At 45.0% G+C, this 15,793-nt stretch overlaps 1 protein-coding gene across 5 annotated transcripts in view; it reads right to left on the bottom strand.

Annotated features, from left to right (window-relative positions):
• The window catches only part of UBE3C (ubiquitin protein ligase E3C), a 1,115,457-nt gene that overhangs the window by 493,554 nt on the left and 606,110 nt on the right, over nucleotides 1–15,793 (bottom strand). The gene's annotated exons all lie outside the window — the stretch shown is intronic.

Below are 15,793 nucleotides of genomic sequence, written 5' to 3'. Positions count from 1 at the left end.
GCACACATTACCAATTTTTTTTATTTTATTTTATTTATTTTTGCAAGGGGGCACATTGGCTTTCTTGGTATACATTTCCTTTACAACAACTATGTCCATGTCATTAAAGGCTTAAGCAACTGACCTGAAGAAACTACTAAAGCGTAAAGTTTACTCAATACAAAGAGGATAAAGTGGTACCCCAAAAGAAAACAGTACTGAAGCTGATGTTGCTGATATACAGTATCAGTTTATAGAAGACCCTGACAAAAGTGCACAACAGATATGAACAAAAGGTCCGACATACAATCGATAACCAAAATAAGAATAACATTTAAAGTTAAAGATTCAGTACAAATATATAATGTTAAAGAATGTAGTTATATTAGGCATGATATAGCTATATACATCCAGGCAGAGCAAATCTACGCCAAACAAAGAAAATGCAAGGTGCTGCGAACCAAGATCACACCAGAAAGTCACGGAGAACAGAACAGCCAAAGAAGCCGTCTCTCCGGACTTGGCTGTACAGGCAATAATGCTTAGTAAATGTCTTGCAGGGGACACCACGTCCCAATGCAGTAGTTGCTGCAGTGGCTCTGGTGGAATGAGCATGCGGTCCCACCGAAGGTTTCTTTTTAGTCAACGAGTAACAGGCTTTGATACACAAGACGACCCAACGTGAGATAGTCCTCTTGTGTACCGCCCGCCCTTACTTGGTGCCAACGTGGCCAACAAAGAGTTGGTCATCCACCCGGAACTGTTGTGTGCGATTGAGATAAAATGAGAGCGCACGCTTTGGGTCCAGACGGTGGAGCCTCTCTTCCTCCCTGGAAGGATGAGGAGGTGGAAATAATGTGGGCAGGGTAATAGTGTGCCCAAAGTGAAAGGCCATACAACTTTTGGCAAAAAGGAAGGACGGGGGCCTGAGCACAACCTTGTCCAATGGACTGATAGGAAAGGAGGCTTACAAAAAAGAGCCTGGAGCTCACTCATGCGCCTAGCGGAGGTGATAGCCACCAGGAAGGCAGTTTTCAAGGTCGAGAGACAAAGAGGCCAGTTGTGAAGAGGCTCAAAGGGAGCGCATAAAAAGTATGTAAGAACTAGGTTCAAGTCCTACTGAAGCATCACAAAAGGAATAGGGGGAAAAAGGTGTGTAATGCCTTTGATAAATCTATTTACAACAGGGGACTTGAAAAGAGAGGGCTGATCAGGGAGCCTGAGAAAGGCCGAAATAGGAGAAAGATAGCCCTTAATAGTGCCCAGAGCAGAGCCCTGCTGGGCCAAAGAAAGAAGGAACAGTAATACTTCAGAAAGAGGGGCAGAAAGGGAATCCACAGCCTTTGCTGTGCACCATGCCACAAATTTGTTCCACCTGCAGGCGTATACCACCTTAGTGGAGGGACGCCCAGCTGCCAGAATGACATCACAAATATCAGGAGGCAAGTCGAAGGGAATCAAATGCCGTCGCTCAATCTCCGCGCAAAGAGGCGGAGGCTGGACAGGTTAGGGTGGAGGACGGTCCCCTGCTGCTGCGACAGAAGATCGTCCTGAAGAGGCAGTCTGATCAGAGGATCGATGCTCATACTGAATAGCTCGGGAAACCAAACTCTTCGAGCCCAGTCTGGGGCCACAAGAATAACTTGGGCCCGGTCACGCCGGATCTTCTTCAGGAGCTCTAGGTAGCAGTGGTATAGGCGGAAAGGCGCACAACAGACCGCAACTCCACTCACGACGAAAGGCATCGCCGAGCGAGTGCAGCCTTGGAAATTCCAACGCACAAAACAGCTGACATCGCGCGTTCTCTTTGGTGGTGAATAGATCTAACCAAGGGTCTCCCCACTGCCGAAAGAGACATTGTGCCACGTCTGAGTGAAGACGCCATTCGTGATCCATCATGCACCTGCGGCTGAGTTCGTCCGCCCTGGTGTTCAGAGAACCTGCCAGTTGTTGAATCACCAGGAAAATGCACTGATGTTCCAGCCATGTGCAGAGGCGCAGGGCCTCCTGGCATAGGATCCACGACCTCAACCGCCCTGTTTGTTGCAGTACCACATGGAGGTGGTGTTGTTGGTGAAAACCTGCACTACTCTTCCCTTGACAGAGGGAAGGAATGCCGTCAGTGCAAGTCGGATCGCCTGAAGCTCCTGAAGGCTGATGTGGAGCTTGGACTCCGCCGGAGACCAGAGGCCTCGGATCTAAGCCTCTCCCTCTCCCAGGAGGGACGCATCCGTCACTACTGTGAACTCCGGTTGGGGTTGGGAGAGGGGTCTGCCGTCGACCCAATGCCGGTCCGTGAGTCACCACTGCAGCTGTTGTGCAGTGCCCTCCGAGATCTGGACATGATCGGGCAGGTTCCCGTGATGCTGCGTCCACTGGAACTTCAGGTCCCACTGCAGAGCCCGTGTATGCCATCTGGCATGATTGATCAGCAGGATGCAGGAGGCCATGAGGCCCAGCAGCCTCAGGGTCACTCTGACCGAAACCCAGCATAAAGGCTGAAAGACTGGAATCCGAGCCCAAATATCCCGGACTTGCTGTACGGGAGGAAAAACCCGAAACTGTGCCGTGTCCAGAACCGCTCCAATGAAGAGTAGTTTCTGAGAGGGAATCAGGTGCGACTTCGACACATTGATGGAGAACCCCAGCAAATGCAGGAGGTCGGCCGTAGTCTGGAGGTGGGAGACGACTGTCTGGGGCGAGCCCGCCTTCAACAACCAGTCGTTGAGATAGGGGAAGACTGAAACCCCTGATCTGCGCAGATGAGCTGCAACCACCGCCATCACTTTCGTGAACACCCGAGGGGCGCTGGTAAGGCCAAAGGGGAGCACTGTAAACTGAAAATGCTAGTGGCCCACCATGAACCGCAGGTAACGCCAGTGGGCCTGTAGGACTAGGATGTGGAAGTAACCATCCTGCAAGTCCAGCGCTACCATCCAGTCTTGTGGGTCGAGAGCAGACAAGACCTGAGCCAAAGTGAGCATCTTGAACTTCTCTTTGCGGAAGAAGCGATTTACGTTCCGGAGGTCTAAGCTAGGACCCAGGCCCTTGTCCTTCTTTGGCACCAGAAAGTAGTGAGAATAGCAACCACAACCTACTTCTGGTGTCGGAACGAGCTTGATGCACCCTTGGCCAAGAGGGCCTCAACTTCCTGCTGAAGAAGCACCAAGTGATCCCCCAACATGCGGTGGTATTGAGGTGGCATGGCTGGAGGGGTAGTCTCGAAGGGGAGGGAGTAGCCCCTTCAGACTATTTCTAAAACCCACCTGTCCGATGTGATGGTGCGCCAGTGGGGGAGGTGATGGTGAAGCTTGCCGCCCACTGGCATCTGATGGGCCTAAAAGTTCAGACTAGGAAGGGTTGGAGGCAGCAGTGGACGGGGTGGAGGTGGACTGACCCGCCAGCTCGCCCCTTGGTCATCCACAGCGGAACCCGGGTCCACGGCAGCACTGTGGTTCCTGCGCAGGCTTGTGGCTATGTTGCGAACGCTGCAGGGCGCCCCTTCCAGTGCCACGAAGGGAATGAAAAGCCGCCTGCAGAGGAGGCGGGCTGAGGAGAGCCCCAAGGACTTGGCCGTAGCCCGTGAGTCCTTAAACGACTCCGACGCATGGTCTGATTTGTCGCCGAAGAGGCGACGGCCATCAAAGGGCATGTCCATAAGTGTGTTTTGGACATCCCCCGAGAATCCAGTGGTCCATGGCATCGAACCGCCACTGTCGTTGCCATCGATCTGCCCAGTCAGTCAGCGGTGTCTAGGCCACAACGAATCATGAACTTAGCTGCGTCTATCCCCTCTGCAACCGCCTGGGAGAGAGCTACCCGGGCCTCCTCCGGACACTGAGGCAGCACTTGTGCCACTGTATCCCACAGAGAGTGAGAATAACGGCCCAAGAGGCATGCAGTGTTCACGGACAGCAGCGCAGAACTGGTGGAAGAAAAGACCTTCTTTCCGAACTGATCCAGTTTCTTGGATTCCCTATCCGGGGGTGCGGAAGGGAAGGCAGTCGGGGAAGCAGAGGCTTGGATAACCAAGCTCTCAGGGGTGGGATGTTGGAAGAGGAAAATGGGGTCACCCTGGGCCGGGAGATGGCGTTGGGCCACGTTCCTATCCACAGGAGCCCCTGTGGTGGGCCTGGACCAAGTGCCCAAAAGAACATCAGAAAGTGCTTTGTTGAAAGGAAGTAGCGGCTCCGCAGAAGTAGCTGCTGGCGGAAGCACTTCCGTCAGGAGGTTAGTCCTGACCGCTACAGTAGGGAGCTTGAGGTGTAGGGCCTCGGCCACCCTACACAACACCACAGCACAACTAGCGCCCTCCTCCGTAGCCACGGTAGTGGGAGACAGCATGCCAAGATCTGGTGAGGTGTCCAGACCACTGTACAGTCTGTGACACCTGAGATAGATGTCAACTCCCCGAGCACAACCTTTGCGAAAATAATTCTCGTTTTATTCCATAGTTAAACTCCAAAAGAAATGTAAACCAAAATTGTGTAGAATTCTTTCTTCATTTATTTCATGTTGTTATCACATGAATGTTCATTCTTTTTTCCAAATGATTTTAATCCATAAACAAGTTCACTTGTTGTTTACAACACATGAAGGTACGTCATCACCCAATGCATTTCGGACGGTCTGTCCTTCATCAGGGGTGGTCTGAAAACAAAATATATATTCAGTATGTACATGAACCTCCGAATAATGTCTTATAACAATGTCTTATATCCTGCATATCAAAAAATGACCGGGTGAACAACAGTCTTAAAGAAATGTGCGTAGAACCCCGTGTGTATTCGTGTCATGCGTGGTTATAAAAACCCAATGCGCTCGTAGAGCAAACCAAAAACTAAGTCGCCATTAGCGTTAAGAAAAAAGTTCTCATAACTGAAATGCTAAATGAAACAAACATTAAATGAAAAACCTTAAACGTGTTTGGGTGCCGTTCCTGTGTCCGACCCACTGATCCCATCAAAAGGTTACGGAACAAACAGTAAAAACGCTCGTATATAACGTTGTTGAAACTTACTTATTAGGAGAATGTAGACTCGCGTGTCTATCTCATGCGCCCTTCGCTAGCCATCACTGGTCACCCGTGCCGTATATACGGAAGTGAAAGAGTATGAAGTCGTGAACATAGAAAGAGGACATTAAAAACGGTGGCCATCTTAGAGTGGTGTGAGTTTTCGAATGTGAAAAATTCAGTGAACATGCAGTCAAACGAAAAAATGATGGATGTGATTAAACAATAGTAACCATAATTGCAAGACCCAGAGCATAGTCAATGGTGGTGATTTTAAAGATAACATAAAAATTCAATTCGGTCATTTAGGCCAAGAGGTTTGGAAGATTGCAAGAATTTGATCCAATGATTTTCACGTTTTAAAAGAAAGTTGTTGTTGTCCCTGTCGTCGCGCTTTGCCACAACCTCCACGGCAGCAAATCTCAATTGGCTGATGTTATGCTTGTTCTCTTTAAGGTGTGCTGCTAGGGTAGATTTATCATTTCCAGTCCTTATGTTACTCTTGTGTTCGTTTATTCGTGTCTTCAATTTGCGTGAAGTCTTTCCCGTGTAAACTAAACCACAAGGGCATTTTATAATGTAAATGACATTTTCCGTGTCACATGTCGCATTCAGTCTTAGATTGATGTTGGTGCCCTTCATTGGGTGTTTGATGACCGATCCTCTGATTAAATTGTTGCAGTTTTTGCAGTTGAGGCATAGTTGATTGCCTTTAAACACAATAGTGGAAGCTTGTCTGGGCTTCTTAATGATCTCTTTTAAATTGTTTGCCCTCTTATATGCAAAAAGTGGTTGGTCCTTAAAGATTTGTTTAAACTCATGCTCGGTGCTGATGATGGGCCAATGTTTCAATATTGAAGCTTTATATGCTTTCGACACCACTGAGTATTTTGAGACAACCACAGGTCTCTTCACATAAATTTTAGTTTTTACTGTCAAGGCATCCTGACGGTCAAGTTCGTTACATCGTTCTTTTGCATTTTTCAAGATAATTTGGGGGTAACCCCTTTGTTCAAAACGTCTCATCATGTGAATTGCTTGCTCCTCATATTTGTCTGTGTCTGATACTATCCGTTTTACCCGAAGCAGTTGGGAAAACGGGAGGTGATTCTTTGAGGGCTTTTGATGAAATGACTTGTAGTGAAGTGTATTGTTCTTGTCGGTCTTTTTTCTGAATACGTTGGTCTCTAGGTGATTCTTGACTCTAGTAACACTTACATCTAAAAAGGTGATGGTCTCTTGACTCAATTCAAACGTGAACTGTATCCGGTCATTGATACAATTTAGTTGTGTGAGAGCTGCTTGTAAAGAATTTTGATCACCTTGCCATAGGACAAAAATGTCATCGATATATCTCAGAAATATCCTGGCATGTGTGTTCCAGGGATGATGATTTAGAATGTTGTTCTCCTCGAAATGTTTCATGAATGCATTTGCATAGACCGGTGCGGCGCAATTGCCCATGGAAGTTCCAGACAACTGCGCGTAGCACTGGTCTTCCCATGAGAAGTAACTTTGATATAAGGTGAAATGCATAAGTTGCATAATGAAAATCTGGAAATCATTGTCTATCCTTGAATGCAACAATAAGTTCTCGGTGGCTTCCATGCCAAGGTCATGCGGTATACTGGTATAGAGTGACTTGACATCTATAGAACATAACCAAATAGATTCGTTGTCCTCAAAAGTGATATCACGTATCTGATAAAGAAAATCTGTTGTGTCTTTCACATAAGTGCGAGAAAGTTGAATCAGAGGCTGTAAGTACTTGTCTATCAATTTTCCAGTACCTTCGTGGATGCTACCACGAGTAGAAACAAATGGCCTGAATGGAGGATTGGTTGTATCCTTATGAATTTTTGGTAGCATGTACATGCTAGGAGTCCTTGGGTTGTTGGGAGTCAGATATTGTTTGGTTTTCTGGTTAATGATGCCATTGTCATGTGCTGTGGATAGAATGTTGATTAGTACTTCTGTGTACTGTTTGGTTGGATTGTATTGTATGAGACTGTACGTATTGATATCAGAAAGATGTTCTTGCACTTTTTCTCGGTAGAAACTTGTATCCATGAGGACTAAAACACCTCCTTTGTCTGCTGATTGATACGTAATGTCTTCTCTTTTGGCTAGGTTGTTGAGTATGGAGTACTCTTTGTTTGTCATGTTGGTATGTTTCTTCTTTCTTGTGTAATTGAAACTCGAGATGTCGTTCTTGACTAGATTTTCAAAAATGTCAAAGGACTTGTGGCTCACAGGTGCCATGAAGGTACTCCTGGCTCGCAGACCTTTTAGTTGATCAACCTGATCACTGTCAGGTGCCGGCACAATGTTTACAAAGAAATGTCTTAAACGCAGAGTGCGCATGAATTTGAATAAACTTATTTCAAGTTCTAATTCATTGGTGTGACTAGTTGGGATGAAAGAGGTACCCTTTTGTAGTACTCTGTTTTCCTGGTCTGAAAGAGTATATGATGAAATGTTTACCACTAAGTTGGTTTCTTCTTTGGTTTCTCCACTCTCTTGCTGAGCGTTGTATTCCTGACATCCCTTTCCGTCTCTCTTTCCCTCGCTTTTTCTTTTGACCTGGCTCCTCCTGGGTCGTCTCTTTCTCCTGGTCCTTCCTCTAAAAAAGGAACCGCAGTGAGAGTGGAGGGTTCCATGCTTGTAGAAGGTTTTTGCACATTTAACTGTCTCATATCATATGTCTTATATCCTGCATATCAAAAAATGACCGGGTGAACAACAGTCTTAAAGAAATGTGCGTAGAACCCCGTGTGTATTCGTGTCATGCGTGGTTATAAAAACCCAATGCGCTCGTAGAGCAAACCAAAAACTAAGTCGCCATTAGCGTTAAGAAAAAAGTTCTCATAACTGAAATGCATTTTTTGATATGCAGGATATAAGACATTGTTATAAGACATTATTCGGAGGTTCATGTACATACTGAATATATATTTTGTTTTCAGACCACCCCTGATGAAGGACAAACCGTCCGAAATGCATTGGGTGATGACGTACCTTCATGTGTTGTAAACAACAAGTGAACTTGTTCATGGATTAAAATCATTTGGAAAAAAGAATGAACATTCATGTGATAACAACATGAAATAAATGAAGAAAGAATTCTACACAATTTTGGTTTACATTTCTTTTGGAGTTTAACTATGGAATAAAACGAGAATTATTTTCGCAAAGGTTGTGCTCGGGGAGTTGACATCTATCTCAGGTGTCACAGACTGTACATTGATTGCTACACTTTAACCGTCGGGGAGTGATATCTTCGAAGCACACCACAACTTACTTACCTTTAAACCAAACGAGGAGTGCGTAATCCACACCTTTATTGTGAATCATTGACTCTGACCAGGATCACTGCACCCTACAATAAACATGGCCTATGATGATATAACAGCGTTAACGGATTTAAAAGCTGATACCTTTGCTTTCAACGCAGAAGACATCGACAAAATCTATGCCTTGATCCCCGAAATGTCTTCCTCACAAACTTCTACCAGGAGTAAAGAAAGTTGCATTAAACAGCTATTATATTTCACGAAAAAAGAAATCAGTCAAAGGCTACATGCCAGTACATTGATACGCTACCACCGAGCTCAACGTATTCCAAGGGGTCTCCGAATCCCGCTGAAACCACTGCTCTGCAAGAACAGCTCGAAATTTGTAGATAGATGGTACGCCATCCTAAATAAGTGTTCGCTGGACCTTATATTATTAATTGTGGATGAACTATCAAGAGCTCTTGAAGAGCTAAACAAAGATATAGATCAATGTAAACAGGAATTGTCTGACATGCTGTCCAAGGAGGAGTTGTCCAAAATACTCGATGACATTACGATTCAACTTGATAAGCATACAAAAGATATCAATGAACGCAAGATACGCAAGTATCGAAGAGACACTATCGATTACAAGTTGGGGGAAGTGTACTCCTGGGCTGAGGTTTACGCCAGAAGACGCCAAAATAAGCCACAAAAAACCAACACTGGAACAGACACATCGTCGTCTGAGGGAGACACACGCACCGATATGAGACAGTTAAATGTGCAAAAACCTTCTACAAGCATGGAACCCTCCACTCTCACTGCGGTTCCTTTTTTAGAGGAAGGACCAGGAGAAAGAGACGACCCAGGAGGAGCCAGGTCAAAAGAAAAAGCGAGGGAAAGAGAGACGGAAAGGGATGTCAGGAATACAACGCTCAGCAAGAGAGTGGAGAAACCAAAGAAGAAACCAACTTAGTGGTAAACATTTCATCATATACTCTTTCAGACCAGGAAAACAGAGTACTACAAAAGGGTACCTCTTTCATCCCAACTAGTCACACCAATGAATTAGAACTTGAAATAAGTTTATTCAAATTCATGCGCACTCTGCGTTTAAGACATTTCTTTGAAAACATTGTGCCGGCACCTGACAGTGATCAGGTTGATCAACTAAAAGGTCTGCGAGCCAGGAGTACCTTCATGGCACCTGTGAGCCACAAGTCCTTTGACATTTTTGAAAATCTAGTCAAGAACGACATCTCGAGTTTCAATTACACAAGAAAGAAGAAACATACCAACATGACAAACAAAGAGTACTCCATACTCAACAACCTAGCCAAAAGAGAAGACATTACGTATCAATCAGCAGACAAAGGAGGTGCTTTAGTCCTCATGGATACAAGTTTCTACCGAGAAAAAGTGCAAGAACATCTTTCTGATATCAATACGTACAGTCTCATACAATACAATCCAACCAAACAGTACACAGAAGTACTAATCAACATTCTATCCACAGCACATGACAATGGCATCATTAACCAGAAAACCAAACAATATCTGACTCCCAACAACCCAAGGACTCCTAGCATGTACATGCTACCAAAAATTCATAAGGATACAACCAATCCTCCATTCAGGCCAATTGTTTCTACTCGTGGTAGCATCCACGAAGGTACTGGAAAATTGATAGACAAGTACTTACAGCCTCTGATTCAACTTTCTCGCACTTATGTGAAAGACACAACAGATTTTCTTTATCAGATACGTGATATCACTTTTGAGGACAACAAATCTATTTGGTTATGTTCTATAGATGTCAAGTCACTCTATACCAGTATACCGCATGACCTTGGCATGGAAGCCATCAAGAACTTATTGTTGCATTCAAGCATAGACAATGATTTCCAGATTTTCATTATGCAACTTATGCATTTCACCTTATATCAAAGTTACTTCTCATGGGAAGACCAGTGCTACGCGCAGTTGTCTGGAACTTCCATGGGCAATTGCGCCGCACCGGTCTATGCAAATGCATTCATGAAACATTTCGAGGAGAACAACATTCTAAATCATCATCCCTGGAACACACATGCCAGGATATTTCTGAGATATATCGATGAAATTTTTGTCCTATGGCAAGGTGATCAAAAATCTTTACAAGCAGCTCTCACACAACTAAATTGTATCAATGACCGGATACAGTTCACGTTTGAATTGAGTCAAGAGACCATCACCTTTTTAGATGTAAGTGTTACTAGAGTCAAGAATCACCTAGAGATCAACGTATTCAGAAAAAAGACCAACAAGAACAATACACTTCACTAAAAGTCATTTCATCAAAAGCCCTTAAAGAATCACCTCCCGTTTTCCCAACTGCTTCGGGTAAAACGGATAGTATCAGACACAGACAAATATGAGGAGCAAGCAATTCACATGATGAGACGTTTTGAACAAAGGGGTTACCCCCAAATTATCTTGAAAAATGCAAAAGAACGATGTGACGAACTTGACCGTCAGGATGCCTTGACAGTAAAAACTAAAATTGATGTGAAGAGACCTGTGGTTGTCTCAAAATACTCAGTGGTGTCGAAAGCATATAAAGCTTCAATATTGAAACATTGGCCCATCATCAGCACCGAGCATGAGTTTAAACAAATCTTTAAGGACCAACCACTTTTTTGCATATAAGAGGGCAAACAATTTAAAAGAGATCATTAAGAAGCCCAGACAAGCTTCTACTATTGTGTTTAAAGGCAATCAACCATGCCTCAACTGCAAAAACTGCAACAATTTAATCAGAGGATCGGTCATCAAACACCCAATAAAGGGCACCAACATCAATCTAAGACTGAATGCGACATGTGACACGGAAAATGTCATTTACATTATAAAATGCCCTTTTGGTTTAGTTTACACGGGAAAGACTTCACGCAAATTGAAGACACGAATAAACGAACACAAGAGTAACATAAGGACTGGAAATGTTAAATCTACCCTAGCAGCACACTTCAAAGAGAACAAGCATAACATCAGCCAATTGAGATTTGCTGCCGTGGAGGTTGTGGCAAAGCGCGACGACAGGGACAACAACAACTTTCTTTTAAAACGTGAAAATCATTGGATCAAATTCTTGCAATCTTCCAAACCTCTTGGCCTAAATGACCGAATTGAATTTTTATGTTATCTTTAAAATCACCACCATTGACTATGCTCTGGGTCTTGCAATTATGGTTACTATTGTTTAATCACATCCATAATTTTTTCGTTTGACTGCATGTTCACTGAATTTTTCACATTCGAAAACTCACACCACTCTAAGATGGCCACCGTTTTTAATGTCCTCTTTCTATGTTCACGACTTCATACTCTTTCACTTCCGTATATACGGCACGGGTGACCAGTGATGGCTAGCGAAGGGCGCATGAGATAGACACGCGAGTCTACATTCTCCTAATAAGTAAGTTTCAACAATGTTATATACGAGCGTTTTTACTGTTTGTTCTGTAACCTTTTGATGGGATCAGTGGGTCGGACACAGGAACGGCACCCAAACACGTTTAAGGTTTTTCATTTAATGTTTGTTTCATTTAGCATTTCAGTTATGAGAACTTTTTTCTTAACGCTAATGGCGACTTAGTTTTTGGTTTGCTCTACGAGCGCATTGGGTTTTTATAACCACGCATGACACGAATACACACGGAGTTCTACGCACATTTCTTTAAGACTGTTGTTCACCCAGTCATTTTTTTGATATGCAGGATATAAGACATTGTTATAAGACATTATTCGGAGGTTCATGTACACGCTGAATATATATTTTGTTTTCAGACCACCCCTGATGAAGGACAGACCGTCCGAAATGCATTGGGTGATGACGTACCTTCATGTGTTGTAAACAACAAGTGAACTTGTTTATGGATTAAAATCATTTGGAAAAAAGAATGAACATTCATGTGATAACAACATGAAATAAATGAAGAAAGAATTCTACACAATTTTGGTTTACATTTCTTTTGGAGTTTAACTATGGAATAAAACGAGAATTATTTTCGCAAAGGTTGTGCTCGGGGAGTTGACATCTATCTCAGGTGTCACAGACTGTACATTGATTGCTACACTTTAACCGTCGGGGAGTGATATCTTCGAAGCACACCACAACTTACTTACCTTTAAACCAAACGAGGAGTGCGTAATCCACACCTTTATTGTGTCCAGACCACTGGCATCCCCAACTCCTCTGCCCAGTCCTGTTCAGACTCACAAGCAGCTGCAAGAGGGTCCTCAGACCCCTCCCCGTCCTCCCTTTCCTCCTCAGGCTGGTGTACAGGCTGAAAGTAAGGAGTAGGGACATGGGGATAGGAATCCCATGTGGCGAAGAAAAAGGCATTGAGCGACGCCGGGCCGACTCACGTCCCCTACGGGGCCGAACCGGGGCAGACGTTGTCCCGAGGAGCGGGCAACGTCGGAAGTGATGCCAGTGGGGTCGATGTCGGTGGAGGTGTTACACGGTCAACCAGCGTCGACCAGGATCCAGGCATCGATCCAGGGATTGATCCAGGGAGGTCTCGTGGCACCGGGGCTGACGGCGACGCCTGGGCCGGAGCCACCGGCGGTGAAAAGCGAGGACCTCCACTAGGGAAGGCAGGGCCCGAAGGCGCACCAGCGGGACCCAACGGCCCAAAGAGGCAAGCCATGGCCGACAGGAATTCCTGTATCTAGGCCAGAGTCGCCGACGAACCCGGGAAGGGCGAGTAGGCCAGCGGCGACTGCATAGGCTCTGCCAGAGCCGCGGAGGAGGCACCACCCGCACCCCCAGCAGCGACGTGCGACCGGCCAGGGGAGGTCAGAGAATGATGTTGTTTCTTCGACTTCTTGTGCTTCGTCTTACCTGTCCCGAGTGCAAAGACTTTGATCCAGAAGACAGATGGTGATGACTCCACCCACAGTCCCTCTACCTCCCCCGGGACCGGGACCTTGAACGGCGCAGAGCCGACTGCCGGGCTTCCAGCAACTTTCGGGACAGCTCCTGCAAAGTTTTCGGCACCGTGGCCCGGCAATCGGAGCACGACTTGGGGTCGTGGTCGCGCCCCAGGCAAAAAAGACACACTTGGTGTGGGTCCGTCACCGACATCATACTTTGACAGTCCTCACAGGACTTAAAACAAGGCATCCTAACTGCACCTTAGGAATCGAAGACCCAAAGAAAAAATTGAGACAAAAAGCCTTAAAAAGTCAGTAAAAAATTGACTGGGGGTTCCTGCTCTTCCCGGATCTGCACTTGCTGGCGCGGAAAAAGAAAGAACTGTCTAAGTAGCACTCGCAACGTCATCTTGGCGACCACGACGCCAGTGACGAACGCGCAGCCGCACAATGCCACCTATCGACGCGCCAGGGGTACTGCTGACGAAAACTTTCCGGATCCAGTCTGAAACCTGGGGGTAATTCTAAGGTAAGGAATATATCACTATGTGTTACTTTCAGATAGAGCTGTCAGGGAGGAGGGCTTTACTATGATACGTCCCACATGATAGCAGAAATCTCAGCTCTCAACCTGGAGAGAAAGGAACCGAGCGTCAGAAAATCAACAGCAGTTCCACCTTAAGGCATCTCACTACTGCTGCCTGGCACGCCCCTTCCTGGTGAGATACAGCAGCAGTGAAAATACATACCTTCAGTCACCCCCTGTTCAGGAGGGGGTATCATTGGGAGGGACATACATTGGAGGTAGCCCCTACTCTATGGCAAGCAGTACCAGTCTTATAACAATGTCTGTTTCACTGTTCCAACCTGAAAAACAGTGGGGGGATCCCAAGAGTCAAGATGGAGACAGTAGAGGGCAACACTGGCAAATATCCATTCAGAGGAGATAGACTGATCCAACAATAAAACGTACTCAATGTTTGCAAGGTATCAATCCATCGAGGTACCTTAAAAGTTCCTCAATATGATTTGACCAGAAATCTGAATTTTCCAGTCAAACCTAAAAGAGCACCACCTGGAAATCATAATTTTGCTTTTACTGTGTCATCAATTTAAAAATGTGCCCAAAGTAACAAGCAAAATTAATAAAGCCCTGGACATTGTGTATGTAAAATGAAATGACTGGGACAGTTTGTCCCAATTCCATAAGAAAACGCTGACTCCTGCTAACCAAGTTTATGTAAGCATCTGATGAGTTATTTTGCCATGTAGAGACAACTCCCATTATGGACACTAAACACTGTAAAGCTTTTCCTAGCTAAACAGAAAACTGCTAATGGTTTGTTATCAATTAACTCTAAAGTCTGCCTGCCACATGGATCATGTAAAGAGAAATCCTTAGTGATTGGAAAACACGCATAAAACAGCAGCAGATGTGCAGGGCAATGTAATCTCAGTAAGCAGAGAAGAGGTAAATGGCCGCTTTACCAGTGTTTGAGGTATCAAATGATAAACCATTGCAGAAAGAGAGAAGAGAGCTAATAGTCCAGTTAGACTGTGCATTTGACCAAGACAGACTAGTCTAACATTCAACAGACAGCACATGTGAAAACAAAGACTACCCCTTATCCGAGCAAGGGAAAAAGGAAATTGCAAAGCTAAAGGGTATGAAGCTGCTATTCTCAAATGTAGCAATGGTGGACAATAAAACTGGAGAGAGAAGACATTTTCGAACCAGCCCATAAAATATGCTGCCTTCAAGATACTTGGCACACAACACAATGTAACGTTCGGACTGTTGTTATGTATGATATTCTAGCTAGAGACAGTAATATAGGGCAATCTTCTGCAGTACTGACAATCCTTATACCAGTAATATTTACTGCTCAAGTAACAGTGATGTTAACTAGCAGCTTTGATATCCAGTATTTAGTCATCTATTGGAAGGAATTTTAGAATACATCTCAGTAGTATATGCCCCGCCAGTGAAAACAAAAAGTGATCCCCACACTTGCAAAGCCTTGGAAAATCTAACTTTAATGACAACTCCTTGGAGTGGGATAGCTGCCCAATGTCAAAGGGGTTATTTAGAGTCCTCTTGAGCTAGACCCCCCAGCCCCCCACTCCCCAAAAAACTTTATGATTAAAAATTAAACCTGAACCACACACCAGAAGGAAAACAGCAGCAAGGAGGGATATGTGGAACTTAATTAAACTTCTGAGAACTTATAATGGTCACGCCATATCCAGGGCCACTGGAATTATGCAGCAGGGGTGGGCCAAAGAATGCAGCTGGGTTGAGAAAATTATGCAGAGCAAAAAGGCAAACTATGCGGCGTAACGAGCCACATTTTGTGATAGTATTACTTCATTCTTTTATCATTATTAAACTTGTTAACACGGTCTGGGCACTGGTTGCATCTCTTAGTACCAGTTTAACAAACAAGTTACTTACCTCCGGTAACAATGTACCTGGTAGAGACATAGTCTAGCTGCAGATTCCTCAACTTAGAATACTCCCCAGGCGTCAGACTGGTCTGGAAACTTTTGTGCAGCAGCAACTCCGTGAGCCAGGGGGCGGCGCCGTATGGCTCTGCCCTGA

This window comes from Lissotriton helveticus, chromosome 10 (assembly GCF_964261635.1).
Source record: "Lissotriton helveticus chromosome 10, aLisHel1.1, whole genome shotgun sequence".
NCBI lineage: Eukaryota > Metazoa > Chordata > Amphibia > Caudata > Salamandridae > Lissotriton > Lissotriton helveticus.
Note: the sequence above shows the minus strand (reverse complement) of the source record. Positions and strands in the feature narration are given on the sequence as shown.